Source organism: Schistocerca piceifrons, chromosome 4, assembly GCF_021461385.2.
Source record: "Schistocerca piceifrons isolate TAMUIC-IGC-003096 chromosome 4, iqSchPice1.1, whole genome shotgun sequence".
Lineage (NCBI taxonomy): Eukaryota > Metazoa > Arthropoda > Insecta > Orthoptera > Acrididae > Schistocerca > Schistocerca piceifrons.
The window spans coordinates 760798296-760798722 of record NC_060141.1 but is presented as its reverse complement, the minus strand read 5'-3'; positions in this window follow the sequence as shown (position 1 = coordinate 760798722).

Below are 427 nucleotides of genomic sequence, written 5' to 3'. Positions count from 1 at the left end.
TGAACAGAGTGGAAGATAAAGTTCGACATATAAAAATGTGCTCATATTTCGGAAATGAAGTGGTAGTGCGACGTCCAGACCAGATGAGAGGAATCTCAGATGCCAACAAACTGAAAGTAATTACTTATTTGCATAAAAACCGATGTGAACTGTTTTACAATCTAAAAGTAACACATATCAAAAGAAAACTGTATTGTTCTAGATCCCACTGAAGACGCCTTACAGAAAAAAGGCGAAACGCGCTTGGGAGGAATAAATTACAGTGCAGCAAGGAAAAGGTGGTTTCTATTTACAAAACAAAGATGCGGATGTTCCTTAAGGTGTGCCCCCTGCTGTTCATGTTGTATAATAATGACCCTAGAAATTTCATTGATGGTGCTCTTATCTACAACGAATACTATCTGAAAAAAGCTGAACAAACAGTCAT